We start from the raw sequence: 17,370 nt of genomic DNA, 5'->3' as shown, positions 1-17,370 counted from the left end.
AAGTTCTAGGGGACTGATGACCATAGATGTTAAGTCCCATAGTTCTCAGAGCCATTTCTGTATTGCTCAATTAAAGTACTAGATGTTTATTTCGAGCATCCTGCAGGACAAAGATTGGACTGGCTGATTTCTGTATTTGGATTACACAAATGCAGTGAAGTATTCAGCTCGAAGATTAATAAACTTATGCATTTTCCAGTGTATCTGTGGAATAATTAAAATATAATTTCTTTTGAATCCCATTAAACTGATACCTATCCCAGAAGATTTAAACGAGAAAAAATGAAAATAATTTATTTTGATATTGCGTACAGTTTTGAAAATTTGTAGCACAGCATTGAGATTCCAGATATCCGTCTCTATTCGTTTCCTCGAGTTTAGCACGTCTTTCGTTCCTGGAAAGTAGCCTAATGAGATTTACCAGAAGTAAGAAAATACCTCTGGATGAAATCGCAAGAGGAAATCGCTATTTATTGTCTGCTCAGTAATAACGCGATAGTATCGGAAAAGTAGAGCACGTCACATCGTATAAGTGATATGGGCTGATACAATGAAGTGAGACGAAACGGAAAGAAAGTGGACAGTTAGAACCGGCCAACGCCAACGGATGACTGAGATCTGTTGGAAGGCTGCTGTAGGAGTGTGCTGTTACGTAAAGGAGATTTCTATAGAGATTTTAACAACGTATTCGCTATTACTAGCTGAAATTTGTTGCATACCTAAGTTAGTGTTTCTCTTTCCGACTACCAGGTCTATATTCTCCCGTCAATCTTTCTTTGGCTTCTTCCTGTACTTCACCTTCCAATTAGGCAAGTATCTTCTTGTACATACTGAAATGCCCATTCAATATCCTCATGTTCCTTCTCTATGTCTTCAACTTCTGCTTGTGAGGCTGGTATGTATAACTGATCTAGTCTTGTTGGTGTTGGTTTGATGTCGATGCTGATAAGGACAATCCTATCTCTGAACTTTTCGCAATAAATTTCTGCCCTACCTTTTTGTTCTTAATAAATCCTACTCCCGCTACACTATTTTCCGCTGCTGTTGATGTACGTCTGAGCTGAAAACCTTCCTTCCATTTTACTTTACTGACTCCCATGAACCGCCATGAATCTCCTAATTCCTCATGTTCTTTGTCTACAATGCCTTACATCTTGTTCGCGTGTGATTATCGTTGCTTTTCGTAGCAGTAAGTAATGAAGAACTTTGTTTGATTGGTACCTGTGTATCATTGTTATTCAGTGTTTCTCTTAGTTATCTGCCATGTCTACTTCAATTAATACCTACAATTGCAACACCCATATAACGTTATTCTTTCTATTTCAACGTGAGATTTATATGAAAAATTTGTTAATGTAAATTTGTTAATGTCCACACGAGCACAGTTTTCCGTAATTCCTGCCCTATCGTTCTTCTAGTCACCATCTCACCAGTTTGTAACTTACCGTTTTGTAGGAAAATTAATGTAGTTATGTTTTGTAATGGGCTAAGTCTTCGCTAAAGGCCGCAGTTTCGAGTTATTCAAGACAAGAAACTTATGAGACTGAGTTTCAAACCCACCACCACTCCTGCACTCCACCGGTCAGGGTGTCAAGCATGTTGTCCAAGGCACTCCCTCCTACCACTGTACAAAAATGTGCGACTGCAGGAATTATTTCCTACATTCGACCATTTTGACCTTCGCTGACTGGCGCCATTACGCCTTGGGCTTAGTAGACCACTTACAAATTGTAGAAGTGACGTTTTCGAAGTTCTCACCTAACATTTTTGTTAATTTGAACAGAATAACATCGGTCAGGATTGCAATATGTGGAAAATATTGACGAGGAGAATGGCAGGGACGACTGCGTGTTAAAGCATCAGGCAATGACTGCCATAGTACCGGGTAGTTATAATTAATGTGCAGCGACTCACGGAGGACCACTGTCTACTATAAATGTCGTGTGGCAGCGAAACTTGGTAGATTCGCTTATGCGTTAGTGTGGAACAGATCTACGCTGAAAAAAAGTGTTCCAATTTCGGCCACCAGATAAAATCTTGCGCTATACGCTGTTTGTATGTCTGTATGGCATCCACACTGTCATTTGACAAGTTATAAGCCAAGTGCACAGAATGGATGTCGAGAGGAGAGACCTTGCACTTTTAGTGAAATTGTTTCATGTGAACGGCAGCAGTTACAGTTCTTCGCTGGGAGAGTATCACCGACTGAAAGGTCTCAGGAGAGGCATCAGTGTTGTTAATGGTTAGAAGAAGATGATAATAAAATTCACGGATGAGTTTGGTGTTGTTCCTGGAAGAGGAAGGCTTCCTGCCCCGTCGGAAGTTACTGACGAAGTGGTTGTTGCTGGAACTGACACGTGTTCCGGGTAGTGCTAGTGTCCGTGCAGTGTCACGGAAACTGTGTGTCACCTTATCAACGGTACGGAATGTATTACACTGGTACCCGTACAAAATCCAGAATGCGCAGCAACTGAAACCTTACGATCCGCAGCAGCGTTCTGAATTTGCTCTTTGGTTTGTGGCACTGATCGAAGTTGATGACATGTGGCCAGGAAATACTCTATGGAGTGACGAGGCACATTTTACACTACAGGACGCAGTTAATACACAGAACTGCCGAATTTGGGGTAAATCGCGTGTTGTGCACGATGAGCCATTTCACTCGTCGCATGTGGCTGGGTGGTGTAATTCACAAGCACCTGTATTCTTGGTCCGTTCTTCTTTGTAAAGAATACACCCGAGGAGCTCTCAGGTGTACCATGACGTCCGAACGATCAGCATGTGGTTCAAGTGCGCAGCTATATGGAAATCACTGTTTTCGTGTAAGGTGATTAACAGTACAATTAACTTACGCTTTTCTCACTTGTTTGATCTTTCATGCCCAGACCCTGCTCATTATCCATTATACACTCCTGGAAATGGAAAAAAGAACACATTGACACCGGTGTGTCAGACCCACCATACTTGCTCCGGACACTGCGAGAGGGCTGTACAAGCGATGATCACACGCACGGCACAGCGGACACACCAGGAACCACGGTGTTGGCCGTCGAATGGCGCTAGCTGCGCAGCATTTGTGCACCGCTGCCGTCAGTGTCAGCCAGTTTGCCGTGGCATACGGAGCTCCATCGCAGTCTTTAACACTGGTAGCATGCCGCGACAGCGTGGACGTGAACCGTATGTGCAGTTGACGGACTTTGAGCGAGGGCGTATAGTGGGCATGCGGGAGGCCGGGTGGACGTACCGCCGAATTGCTCAACACGTGGGGCGTGAGGTCTCCACAGTACATCGATGTTGTCGCCAGTGGTCGGCGGAAGGTGCACGTGCCCGTCGACCTGGGACCGGACCGCAGCGACGCACGGATGCACGCCAAGATCGTAGGATCCTACGCAGTGCCGTAGGGGACCGCACCGCCACTTCCCAGCAAATTAGGGACACTGTTACTCCTGGGGTATCGGCGAGGACCATTCGCAACCGTCTCCATGAAGCTGGGCTACGGTCCCGCACACCGTTAGGCCGTCTTCCGCTCACGCCCCAACATCGTGCAGCCCGCCTCCAGTGGTGTCGCGACAGGCGTGAATGGAGGGACGAATGGAGACGTGTCGTCTTCAGCGATGAGAGTCGCTTCTGCCTTGGTGCCAATGATGGTCGTATGCGTGTTTGGCGCCGTGCAGGTGAGCGCCACAATCAGGACTGCATACGACCGAGGCACACAGGGCCAACACCCGGCATCATGGTGTGGGGAGCGATCTCCTACACTGGCCGTACACCACTGGTGATCGTCGAGGGGACACTGAGTAGTGCACGGTACAGCCAAACCGTCATCGAACCCATCGTTCTACCATTCCTAGACCGGCAAGGGAACTTGCTGTTCCAACAGGACAATGCACGTCCGCATGTATCCCGTGCCACCCAACGTGCTCTAGAAGGTGTAAGTCAACTACCCTGGCCAGCAAGATCTCCGGATCTGTCCCCCATTGAGCATGTTTGGGACTGGATGAAGCGTCGTCTCACGCGGTCTGCACGTCCAGCACGAACGCTGGTCCAACTGAGGCGCCAGGTGGAAATGGCGTGGCAAGCCGTTCCACAGGACTACATCCAGCATCTCTACGATCGTCTCCATGGGAGAATAGCAGCCTGCATTGCTGCGAAAGGTGGATATACACTGTACTAGTGCCGACATTGTGCATGCTCTGTTGCCTGTGTCTATGTGCCTGTTGTTCTGTCAGTGTGATCATGTGATGTATCTGACCCCAGGAATGTGTCAATAAAGTTTCCCCTTCCTGGGACAATGAATTCACGGTGTTCTTATTTCAATTTCCAGGAGTGTATATGGAAACATATCTATACGTCTTAATTGCATTGACAACGCTAAATTTGCACCTGGTAGCCAAAACGTGAACTAATTTTTTCCAGAGTAAATCGATTCTGCACGAACGCATTGCGTATCAACCAAGTTCCACTGTCATACCATAACTGCAGTCCACATAGGTATTTCGTGAGTTACTGCACTTTAGTTCTATGCACCAGGAACTAGGGGGCAAATATTGTATTCAGTTGAAGGAAAACACCGAAATAATCCAATAAATAAACCTGAATGTTGCGTGTAAATGCTGCTGTAAGGCTTCATCATATTAGTCGAAAGGAGGTTCCCACGATGTTCATTTACACACACAAAACAATCACATACCCACACAACACAATCCCACTATACATGAAATATTTATTACAGAGGGCCAGATTATTCAAGACGATGGATTTGTGTACCGGAAACAGTCGTTTTTGAACGATCGTTATAAAATGCAGAAAGACTTGACCAAATTTCCGACTTGTAGTAATGAGCCACTGTTCTATTAAACGTAGACGAGCGCTTGGTAATTTCCAGAATAAAGTAGAAATGCAGACTGGGTAATATACGATTAAGATATTAGTCTCGAAAGTTTGGAGCTCTTTCCATCGTTTGAATGTGAGCCATATTAAGAAACGAAGTTGAATGAGATGAACATGAAAACATTGTAGTAAGGAAGGCGAAGTGAAGCCGTATTTGTTGTGAGGATTCTGCGAAAGCGCTGCGCATGGGTGAAGGAGAACACGTACGAGAGGCTTGATTCCACACATGTTGACTGTTGATTCAGCCTTTGCACTCTTATGTGGTAGAAATCACACTAGATATCGAACGATCCGTAACTGAGCCGTAAACATCATACGAAATGAAACGGAAGTGTTGGGATGGGTGAACGGGGGAGGGGGTCTATGCTTGAAAGAAGACGACGTTGATCTAATGAAAATCTGTTTGGAAAGCTTGAAGAACCGAAGTCCGAGGACATCTGTGGGTATAATGCTTACATAATCGTATGTGGCGTGTAATCACTTTTTCTTGAACAGTATTCGAGTGAAGTAGGCCATAAATTCGTCAATATTCGTACGAAATACGCTGCTCCACTTCTTATACAGTGCGTACGCGTCTCGTATCTATAACCTCCCATCTCCTCTGTGGCTGGAGAGGTTGCAGTGCAAACAGCTTCGGATGGTGTGTCGTCAAAATACATCGCACAGAACGTATCACTGAGTGAAGACACGTATTAGACATAGTAGATCGCTGGTCGGAAATTACGCCTTTTTGGAATCAATTGATGCATCGAAGCCAGAAACTTTTTTTCAAATTACACCAAGTATTGACAATGCAGTGGAGTGTTATGCACAGACTGACTCATAGTAATGTTCAATAACCGTAACCGCCATTTAGAGGGTTTACAGACAGCACAATGTCTGTGTCTATTCAAACAATATATGACGGCGTGCTAAAAAGTAATACTTCTGAATTTTATATGTGAAACATTTAAAGATTTTTAAGAAAACAAAAGCTATTAACATTCTACCTCTTTATTCTTCATGCCAACATGTTTATTTCTCAACATACAAATTCCTCCCAACCCAATGAGAAATCAGATTATTGATACCGTCACTGTGGAATATTTGACTTCGTTGTCAGAGCTACAACCTCACCTCTGCTTGCACCGCATCATCACTATCAAAGTGTAGTCCTGGAAGGCGCTCTTTAAGGTTAGGAAACAGATGAAAACAGGATAAAGCCAATTCGGGACTGCATGGAGGATGGTCGATGGCAGTGTAATTATGGCACCGGATTGTTTCAGATGTGTCAGCCCTCGTGTGTAGACTGGCATTGTCAGCCTGAAGGAGAAGCTGTATGTGTGGGCGAACTCTTGAAATCCCATATACGATTTTCCACGCGCCGACATATTTATTACACACCGGCATGTTTCACCATAGGTTCTGGAGGCCTCTAGTGGCAGACGGCTGCAAATATTTGGCCATTAAGAATAACTATGTAGAATGGTAATAATGTTTATTTTATTTAAAAAAGCTTTATGAGTTTTCACATTGTAAATTAGTAGGCATTGCTATCTAGCACACCCTCGTATTACATTGATTTTAAATTTTTACTCATAACTTTTCTTCATGAGTGAACCAGTCCAAGTAGGCATATTCCAGTTTCACTGTAGGACCCTCGGAGGAATAACGTGAACCACATTTGTCGACGTACCGATGTCACGCGTAGCATATAAGTGTAATTAGTGATTGGTTGTAACACACTCATAGCGATACCTAGGGAGAGATGCCTAAACTGTACTTCTTTTGAGGTTTTATTTGTTAAAGTCTAAGGAGCTATAAAACTATTTTTACAGTGATATCCTCAACTGGACGATGCTCTTCTTGGCATTTTATTTAAAGAAGGTAGAATGGAAATCCTGAGAAAAATAAACAGACTGTATGTAACTTTCAGAATGAAATTTTCACTCTGCTGCGGAGTGTGTGCTGATATGAAAGTTCCTAGCCCTTCCCAGCCCTTCCTTGAGCTCTTCAAACGTGCCTACAAAGGCGAGCTTCACTCAATTAGATAAATTTAAACGTAAATGTCATGTTCCGACAAAGGGTGACTGGAATCTTCTCCCCTTTACAAGATTAAAGAACGAAACCAAAAAAAAAAAAAAAAACGGTACGACATGACATTGTAACTATTCCTTAGAGTCCATGTGCCTTGAAGAGCTTTAATTTTTGGTTACTGAAGCCTTCGTGAGGCACAGCAAAACAGAACGTGTATTTCTTCGTAATGCAAATTTCTAAACGAATCTCATGACGTGTTCGGGACCATTACCTTTCGCAAGTGCTCTACCGACTGAGTTACCCAAGCACGGCTTGCCACACGTCCTCACATGTTTTCTTCCGCCAGTACCTCGTCTCCTACCTGCCAAACCTGACGGGAACTCTCCTGCTATTTGCTTTATGTGCTCATTCCATTTAAGGTGGCACCAGATAGATACACGCAGATATTTTAGGGTTGATACTGTTTTCAGCATTCCAATACCGACACAATATCAAGAACTTATAGTAGTAAATTATATTCGAGGTCACAGTTTTCTTTTCATCAGTGTACTGCAGACGAAACGCTACCAGAACAGTTTCATAACTACCTGAAACTAACGTTATCGGATGTATATTCGCCCCTAAGTAAAAGATATCATTGTCACTTACTTTATAGAAGTAACTATCTTCGCGACGTACACAAAACGTTAGATGAAAACTGCCACACTGTCGACGCTGTCTTCAGACAATCTGTTCCTCAATGCACAGTACTCATACCTGAACGTATGGCCCCACTAAACGTCGGCATTACATGAGACACGAATTTTGTAGTTGTGGTACATAAATATGAACCGCTATAATATGTTAGCGATGGGAAAAACCGGCAGGTTAAAACCGATGTCGATATCATAGTTCTGAAAAACCGACATTGTTCCGTATTTGTTTTTTTCCTGTGATAGCAGGAACTTTTTTCCATTTTTTACTAATAGCTGAATAAAAAATCGGCCTATGAATTTGCCTTAGCAGCCGTGCTATGATGTTTGGTTCTATAATTGAACTTTTTTATGTAATGAGTAATATTTAATTGCAAAATATCCATTGCTTTGAAATGTTGGGATGATACAGAAAATGGGGAACACGTTCAGTGCTACTTTAGTAACCATGGCGACAGAAACTAGGAAGAAAGACGTTACATACGGATTGGTACAGCATTGCTGAACCAATTCTATAACTGTAGCCGTGTGGTGTGGCCTATTAGACGGCAAGCATGTATGTTCTGATGTATACGGTACCTCCTCACTGTCTTCCTAAGACATCAGTCGAGTTAGAGAATGGCACCATGCAAAACACCCTTTCACCACCTATGCAGCTTTCGGAAGTCCCACCACCCTTATTTTACTTCCCTCACTTTGTCCTCCACCTAACCTACTTCCATACTGAAATACAGCCAGATCACTTTACACAGGATAGGAAGAAAGAGAACGTTTTATCATCAACACCAAAAACAGGTATCTACCACTGCCAGAGTTACGTGGAGAAGAGCTTTAGGTAGAACGAAGAGCAGGAAATGTGCAGCACACTTCAACCGAGCCTAAGAACCGTAGGAATATACAGAGTCTTAGGAAGAAGAAAGGGCTGCTGCTAGGTAGTAGCCTTGGGCGAGGTGTAGGCCCTCAGTTACAGGAAAGTTAGGGTCAACGTACCAGGCCTCAAGTATCTACAATCCAAATGCAGAGCTAAGTCATGTGATAGAGGACCTAGGGTTTTTATGTAAGGACTTTACAAAAGAGGACCATGTAGTGATAGTGGGTGGGTTGGGAAACAGTTTGGACAGGGGTGAATCGTATGACATAGGTGGTGACTTGGACAAGATAGCCTCCCTAACTCATAGCACCAACGTACACTGTGTTGAGCTGTTCCGGTGTCATGATCGACCACACCTTGCTGGAGCTGTGAGGCGAATGAATGTGGCTTAGGGATGGCTCTGAGGACAGCCAACTTTACTCATGTATCTCTGGTGCCCATCCGGACTACCAACAGATGGGGTTTCACTAGGCATGGCCTACACCTAAACAGGACTGGGGAGGGGAGATTGGTACAGCTGATTCATGACAGTATAGGAAGTGGATCTCGGGACGCACATGGTCAAATACTTAAGTCATAGGTACGAAAAGTATTTTTTTAGGATAAATCCAGACAACAGGTTCCCCTGCCTAAAGAGTATCTCCAGCACCTTAAAAATACTGAAATGATCACTCACAAGACAGATTTTAACACCTCAAATATCACATATACCAGATGTCAGAAAGAAAAACAAACACTTGGAAAAAGTAACATGGAACATTTCACAGACTTAAAAATCCTCCATGAAAACATGCAATCAATAAAAAATACAACACACCTATTAGAAGTTGAGCTCCAATCTTTGAACTGCAAAGTAGTTTGTATTATGGAGCACTGGTGTAGAGACATAGAAATCCAACATGTAGTATTATCATTGTATGAAAAAGCAAACTCTTACTGCAGACATACTCCAAGGGGTTGAGTATCATGCATTTATATCAGAAAAGGAACACAATTCGAATCAAGACATGACCGCAGTACAGTAAGTTAAGACAAACACCTTGAAATATCAGCTATTGAATTAACAGGGTTTGATATCACCAAGAAATTAATCATGTTGTGTGTGTACAGATCAGCCGGCCGCAGTGGCCGAATGCTTCTAGTCGCTTCAGTCTGGAACCGTGCGACCGCTACGGTCGCAGGTTCGAATCCTGCCTTGGGCACGGATGTGTGTGATGTCGTTAGGTTAGTTAGGTTTAATTAGTTCTAAGTTCTTGGGGACTGATGACCTCAGATGTTAAGTCCCATAATGCTCAGAGCCATTTTTTTGTGTACAGATCTCCCAATGGTTACGTGGACACTTTTTTCAATAAGTTAACAGAAGTTCTAGATAGAATCTCAAGTACAAAGGTCAACGTAATTCTGTGTGGGTACATTAACATCAACACTAATATCATAAGAGAATTCAGCAGCACCTGCATAAATATCCTTCAAAGTTTTGACATGTCCCTATTGGTCAATAGTGCAACAACTTCATCAGTAATTGACCATGTGGCAACAAATATGGACAGGGAAAATGTGATGTAGCTGTAAAAGATCTTGGACTATCAAACCATCTCTGTCAAATAACAACAGTATAATGATGGAACGAATCATTCTCTAAACTACAAGTCTACAAACGACATCTATCAGAAATCAAAATAAAAGATTTTTCCAAAGAACTAGAAAAACAAGTGTATAAGGAAACCAATGTGAATATGAAAGTCTCTAAATTCTCCATGTTGTTTAAACTGAAATTTGAAAAGGCATTTCCAAAAGAATGCATACCTGTATCAACATCTCATAAGAACTGATCGATAGCAGCAGTGTTAAGAAGTCCCCCTAAACACTTAAACACCTCAGTTCCATGAAAAAGATTCGCAATGATACAGAATTCTTAAATTTATATCATAGATACAAAAAGATCATAGGTAGGTGCTGATTGCCGCAAAAAAGTCATTTAATGAAAAAATAATATATAATGCAGAGAATAAAAGCAAAGCAGCCTGGGATATTATTAAAAAAAGAAATGGGGAAAGGCAAACAAATGCAGAATAACATACTGCTAAGGGAGAAGAGTAAGGTAATAAATGATCCACAACACATAGCAAACTATGTAAACGAGCATCTTTCAAGTATTGCAGAGAAGTTACAGCAAAAGGTTCCCCAAACAAATACGACACCTGTAAATAATGTTCCACTAAATACAATGATGCTACTTCCAACCACAGACAATGAAGTCAATAAAACAGTTCAAAAACTAAAAAATAAAGAGTCAGTAGGCTTAGATAAATTACCAATGTGTGTAGTGAAACAATGCATAGGGATTATACAAGGTCCCTTAACAAATACAATAAATGAATCCTTCTTATCAGGGACATTTCCAGAGCAGTTAAAACAGGCAAGAGTTGTACCTTTGCTTAAGAGAGTTAATGCTGAAAACATAGAAAATTACCAGCCTATTTCCCTGCTGTCACCATTCTCAAAAATATTAGAAGCTCTTATGAAAGGCAGATTAATGAATTACCTGAATAAATACAAACTTTTAAGCGAATCGCTGATTAGTTTCCAAGGTGGCAAAAATATGGAGTCATCCATAGTAGAATTCACAAAAGTTGTTCTTGCTGCTCTTGATAAAGATGAGTGTGTTACAGGCATATTTTTGGATCTTTCTACAGAGTTTAATACAGTCGACCACAAGATTCTATTAAATAAATTAGATGCATTAGGAATAAGAGGGGTAGCTAATGAATGGTTTCAATTATACCTAAGAGATAGGGTACAAAGAATAGAGATAACACATACATCAAATATATCTAAATATTTAGTAAAACACTTATCAGAACCCAAATACATTAATACAGGTTTTCTGGAAGGGGGCCGGCCATTGTGACCAAACGGTTCTAGGTGCTTCAGTCTGGAACCGCGCGACCGTCCTTAGGTTGGTTAGATTTGAGTGGTTCCGAGTTCTAGGGGACTGATGACCTCAGATGTTAGGTGCCATAGTGCTCAGAGCCATTTGAACAATTTGTTCTGCAAGGTAGCATATTAGGACCAATACAGTTCCTGATACACATCAATGATTTTCCCGGTAGTGTTACTCATGGTGAAACATTTCTCTTTGCTGATGGCAGCAAATTATAGTCACTGAAAAAACAAGAGAATTTCTTGCTGAGAAAGCAAATGAAACTCTCAACAAAGTTTATGATTGGTCAATAATCAATAAAGTGACATTGAACATAAAGGAAACTAGTGCCATGAATTTCAGTTTGAAGAGGAAGAATGACAATGTTAAATTAAACGTAGATGGCACCTCTATAGACTGTGTAACAAATGCAGAATTTCTAGGAATGAATGTTGATTCTTAATTGAAGTGGTGTGAACACACAAAGGTACTAACAAACAGAATGTCATTATCATGTTATACTCTGAGAATCTTATCATCAGTGTGTAACATTCAGTGTCTTTTTGTTACATATTATTCATATTTATACTCAATTCTTAGCTATTGCATTCTTTTTTGGGGAACAAATGCACAAAATATAAACACAGCTTTCAAACTCCAGAAAACAACCATAAGAATAATAACCAAAAACAATAGTCGAGATCACTGTAACGATCTGTACAAAACACTGCAAAACACTGGGGATTTTAAGTCCTCCATGTGAATACATTTACCAGTCAGTTGTACACATCAAAAGTAACATTGTTAATTACTGCACAAACAGCTCTGTCCATGAGCATGCAACAAGAGATAGACTCAACCTACATTTACCAAGAAAAAATAAACATGAAACTCAAAACAGCATTTTCTACCAAGGAATAAAACTGTACAATATATTACCAAAAGAGATTAAAGAAATTGTAATAATACACTTACTTAAAAAGACAGCTAAAAAGTACCTGTTATGCAATATGTTTTATATATTGAAGGATTACTTAGCTCAAACAGAGTAGGAGTTTGATAAAAAATGTTATAAAAATAAATAATAATAATAATGAAAATAAATTATCCAGTATTCCACATAACCCTTCCCTTTATGTTTCTTTTCCTTCTTTTTTCCTTTCTGGAAATACTTAGCGCCAAGCCATGCATAGTACAATACTAACACCTCTTCGCTCTTTCTGAGCTAAACATCTCACTCATTATGGAGGGATGCTGAATCAGTTTTTCAGCATAGCAAATGGGAAGTTGCAGTACTGAAAATGGCCGATAGATCACTAGTATGTGTGTGTGTGTGTGTGTGTGTGTGTGTGTGTGTGTGTGTGTGTGTGTGCGTGCAGTGAGTGATGTGTTATGAAACAATGTGTGTATAGTGTGTGCAGTGACTGATAATGAGAAATAAGTGAACAGTGTGCCTTTAACTTACTTAATAATTTAATGTAAGAAAAAGTATTACATACCAGGAGTAAATGTAAGATTGTCTAACTAGAAGTCTGTAAAGATATGTGTATATGAATTAGCTTATTTTAAATTGATCTAAATTTGTAAACACTTTGACATGTCCTATATCCATGTAAAACGAGATCCAGGGATGAATAAAGCTCCTAGTACTACTACTACTACTGCATGCAAGAAGACGATCTATGGTTTCCTTCAGTAGCACAGGTCACTAAATGTAGTTGAGGGGAAGCTGTTTTACTATTGGTGAGCAGTCCTTTTCTTCACACATCGAATCTGTGTGGTAAATGAAGCAAGTATGCCAGTCACAACTTCACAGAATTTACATCGCAGACACCCCGCTGTGTAACGCGTGTGATGTTGTGACACAGACAAGCACCACCTGGTGTGCAGATTGGCAAGAGGTGTCTGGTTCTTGGTGCAACAGATGTTGTTCCTAATTTGCTGTACGTCTCCTCATCAGATTCCACTCAACAGTTCCTCTTTAGGGACCCGGGATACTTCCCAGAAGTGAAGAAGAGCTCTGTGAAGTAAATTTGTGGACACAAAGGTCACTACCGGTTTGCTGATGACAAAATAAGTATCCTTCATTTTTGGCACTTCCTTAATGAACACCACTGTGCAGTTGCCTCCAATCCAAAATACAAACATTTTTTCTCCAATTTCCTTTGCAGTGTCGTCCTTAACCCATGCCAGAGTTGGGTATTCCTATCATGAAGAGTTGATCCCCGCCTCTATCACACTTAAAACCGATATATTCTCTGGTCATCGGAATGTTCTGCTCGGGCAAACTGTATGTTGATAGTCACAATGGGCCTGATGTCTTGTTGCGACCTCCTCCTAACGACGCCGGTTTCCTGGTACTCTCGGTGGTATTAACGTTAAAAAAATTTAAAAAAGGAAGATAAGAAAAATAAATAAATAAAGGTGTTCATGGTACCTCTACTCCACGTTCCCTGCGCTCTCCTTTGTTACTGGAGTTTGGGAACTGGAAGAGGTGGCCAGGTCGCTTGTTGCAACCCCTGCCCACTTTGCCCCCACCCCCTCCCTTTGGGCGCCAGGAAGGTCCCTTTAACAAAATAGTAAAGCAGCCGCTCACTATAAGTGGAAATTATGGTTCGTGTCTCAGTCTGGTAAGAAGACAAAAATAAAAGATGGTAGAGCACTAGACTATGAAAGGCAAAGGTCCTGCGTTCGAGTCTCGGTCCTACACACTCTTTTAATCTGCCAGGAAGTTTCATATCAGTCCACACTCCATTGCAAAGTGAAAATTTTAATATGGAAATATTAACCATAACTAGAAGTAGTCAGATTCCATTAGACACACTGAGGTTCAGTTAGTTCTGGGCAGCCATTATGTTGGACATAATCAACAGCGTGGGCTACAATTTAAAGAAAAAGAAAATCCTCACTACACAAACATCATACATGTTTTAATAGTTTAACTGCATGACCAGCCCCCCCCCCCGCACTATGACGCTTGCATGAAGCTTCTGTCGCTCAGCGATACAGATAGTTGTACCGTAGCTGCAACCAGAACAGAGGGGTATCTGTTGATAGGGAAGACAAACGTGTGGTTCGTGAAGAGGGGCAGCAACCTTTTCAGTAGTTGCAGGGACAACCATCTCGATGATCAACTGACATTACCTTGTAACATCAACCTAAATGACCTTGCTGTGCTAATACTGTGAATGGCTGAAAGCAAGGGGAAACTACAGACGTAATTTCTCCTGAGGGCATGCAGCTCTACTGTACTGTTAAATGGCGATGCCCAACGCAGTAGTACAAGTTTATGTGCCAACTAACTACGCAAATGAGGAGGAGATGGAGGAAACGTATGATGAGATAAAAGAAATTATTCAGATAATTAAGAGAGCCGAAAATTTAATAGTCATGGGGGACAGGAATCCGATAGTAGGGAAAGGAAGAGGAGGAAAAGTAGTACTTGATTATAGACTGGGGGAAAGGAATGAAAGAGGATGCCGCCTGGTAGAATTTTGCACAGAGCAGAATTTAATCATAGCTAACACTTGGTTGAAGAATCATAAGAGAAGGTTGTACACGTGGAAGGGACCTTGAGACACTAGACGGTTTCACATTGATTATATAATGGTTAGACAGATATTTAGGGCCCAGATTTTAGGCTGTAAGACATTTTCAGGAGCAGATGTGGATTCTGACCATAATTTATTGTTTATGAACTGCAGGTTAAAACTGAAGAAACTGCAACATGACAGGAATTTAACGATATGGGACCTGGATAAACTGAAATAGCAACGGTTCAGAAGAATAGGAGGAAGGAATGTAGTAGAAGATGAATGGGTAGCTTTGAGAGATGAAATAGTGAAGGCAGCAGAGGATCATCTAGATAAAAAGATGAGGGTTAGTAGAAATATTTGGCTAGTAGAAATATTTGGGTAACACAAGAGATACTGCATCGATGGATGGAGAAAACATAAAAATGCAATAACTAAAGCTGGCAAAAAGAAATACAAACGTTTAGAAAATGAGATCGACAGGAAGCGCAAAATGTCAAAGCAAGAATATCTAGAGGGCAAACGTAATCAGGTAGAAGCATATATCACTAGGGGTGTGATAGATGCTGCCTACAGGAAAATTAAAGAGACCTTTATAGAAAAGAGAACCATCTGTACGAATATCAAGACCTCGGATGGAAAACCAGTTCTAAGCAAACAAGTGAAAGCAGGAAGGTGGAAGGAGTATGCAGAGGGGCCACACAGGGGAGATGTACTTGAGGGCAATATTATGGAAATGGAAGAGGATGTAGGGTTAGGTGAGAAGGAAGATACGATACGATACTGGATGACTTAAGTCGAAACCAGGCCCTCGGAGTAGCTACTGATAGTATATGGAGAGCTAACCATGACAAAACGTTTAGATCTGATGAGGATGTATGAGACAGGCGAAATACCTGGTACTTCAAGAAGGATACAATAATCCCATTTCCAAAGAAAGCAGGTGCTGACAGTTGTAAAAATTACCAGACTATCAGGTTAATGAGTCACAGATACAAATTACTAACATGAATCCTATTCAGAAGAACGGAAAAGCTGATAGAAGCTGACATCGGGGAAGATAAGCCAGGATTCCAAACAAATACGGGAACACGAGAGTCAGTACCGACCCTACGACTTCTCATAAAAGATAGGTTAAGGAAAGGTAAATCTATGTTCATAGCATTTGTAGACTTATAGGTAGCATTCGGCACTGTTGACTGGAAAACTTTCTTTTAAAAATTCAAATGATAGCAGGACTAAAATAGAGGGAGCGAAATGCTATTTATAATCTGTACAGATACCACATGGTAGGTCTAAGAGTCGAGGAGCACGAAAGGGAAGAAATGGTTGAGAAAGGAGTGAAATGGGGTTGTAGCCTGTCCGCGAATTGAGCAACCAGTAAAGGAAACAAGAGAAAAATTTGGAATAGGAAATAAAGTCCAGGTAGAATATATAAAATCGCTGAAGTTTGTCGACGACATGGTAATTCTGTGGGAGACAGCAATGGAATTGGAAGTGCAGTTGAACCGAGTGGACATGATCTGGAAAGGAGGATAAAAGATGAACATCAACAAAACCAAAACGGGAATAATAGAATGTAGTCTAATTAAATCAGGTGATGTTGAGGGAATTGGATTAGCGTATGAGACACTTAAAGCAGTAAATGAGTTTAGCTGTTTGGGAAGCAAAATAACTGATGATGGTCGAAATAGGGCGGATAGAAAATGAAGACTAGCAATGGCAAAAAAAGCGTTTCTGAAGAAGAGAAATTTGATAACATCGAGTATAGATTTAAGTGTCAGGAAGTCCTTTCTGTACGTATTTTTATGGGGTGTAGCCATGTATGGAAGTGAAACATGGACGATAAACGGTTCAGACAAGAAGAGAAATTTGTGGGATAATCTGACTAAAAAGAGGGATTGGTAGGTACGACACAATTTGAGGCATCAAGGGATCACCAGTTTAGTACTGGAGGAAGCATAGGCGGTAAAAATTGTAGAGAAAGACCAAGAGATGAATACAGTAAGCAGATTCGAGGGATGTGGATTGCAGTAGTTCCACAGAGATGAAGAGGCTTGCACAGGACAAAGTAGCATGGACAGCTACATCAAACCAGTCTTTGGAGTGAAGACAGCTACAAGAAAAATAGCGTGACATCATCATTTAATTGCAATAGAAATATATGTTTCGTATCAGTAAACAGTCTCTAACCTTCAATGTCATTTAAATTTCTATAACAGTAGTTAATATCCAAACAAAACATCTATGTAAATATTTCTAATTTTATCTATACTTTCACTCTTCAAATAATGTATGCCTTGGTCCCCCCTATAAATAATTTCTTAATAGGCGGTCAACTGATAGTCCGAATCATGTAAATACAAGAGGCCTGTGTACAATCTCTTTCCCGAACGCCGTTCATATTAATGCTGATGTTCACTGTCTCTTCTCAATCAAAGCAGA

This window comes from Schistocerca piceifrons, chromosome 6 (assembly GCF_021461385.2).
Source record: "Schistocerca piceifrons isolate TAMUIC-IGC-003096 chromosome 6, iqSchPice1.1, whole genome shotgun sequence".
Classification (NCBI taxonomy): Eukaryota; Metazoa; Arthropoda; class Insecta; order Orthoptera; family Acrididae; genus Schistocerca; species Schistocerca piceifrons.
This window is presented reverse-complemented; position numbering follows the sequence as displayed.